The sequence below is a fragment of the Chrysochloris asiatica genome, unplaced genomic scaffold (genome assembly GCF_000296735.1).
Source record: "Chrysochloris asiatica unplaced genomic scaffold, ChrAsi1.0 scaffold00029, whole genome shotgun sequence".
Taxonomy (NCBI): domain Eukaryota; kingdom Metazoa; phylum Chordata; class Mammalia; order Afrosoricida; family Chrysochloridae; genus Chrysochloris; species Chrysochloris asiatica.
Genome location: NW_006408547.1, coordinates 25,551,695 through 25,552,193, shown reverse-complemented (window position 1 = coordinate 25,552,193; position 499 = coordinate 25,551,695). Strand labels below are relative to the sequence as shown.

Sequence of the window (499 nt, the reverse complement as noted above, 5' to 3'; positions counted from 1 at the left end):
GCATCTTTTACGTCATCAAATACAGACACTACCTCCCTGCAGCCATTACCCCCCAGCCCTCTACTGCTCCGGCCTAGACCAGCGCTCTGCCAAGCCACCGAGGCTCAGGAACGCACAAGGCACAGGCCCACCCACTGAGGCCAAGGCCCTCCCAAAGCCCAGACACTCCCACTAAGGCCAAGGCCTGCCCTGAGGCCCAACCTGCCCACAGACTGGTCACCAAGGCCCAAATTGCCTACCCGCTTCGCGGCCTAGGTGGCCCACAGCCCGGTCGCCGCCAAGGTCCAAGGCCCCCAAGGCCCAACCCGCCGCGTAGCCTAGTCGCCAAGGCCCAGTGCCCTGGAGGCCCAACCCGCCACGTAGCCCGGTCGCCAAGGCCCAGTGCCCCTGAGACCCAACCCGCCCTCAGCATGGTCCCCGAGGCACAGGCCCCCCGTGGCCCAATCTGCCCGCTGAGGCCCAAGCCGCCCGATGCCCAGCTGCTGATACCCAGGCCCCC

The 499-nt window shown here is 67.5% G+C and overlaps 1 protein-coding gene across 4 annotated transcripts in view; it reads right to left on the bottom strand.

Moving 5' to 3' along the window:
* CDC16 (cell division cycle 16) overlaps positions 1-499 on the bottom strand; it is a 59,832-nt gene that overhangs the window by 34,570 nt on the left and 24,763 nt on the right. The gene's annotated exons all lie outside the window — the stretch shown is intronic.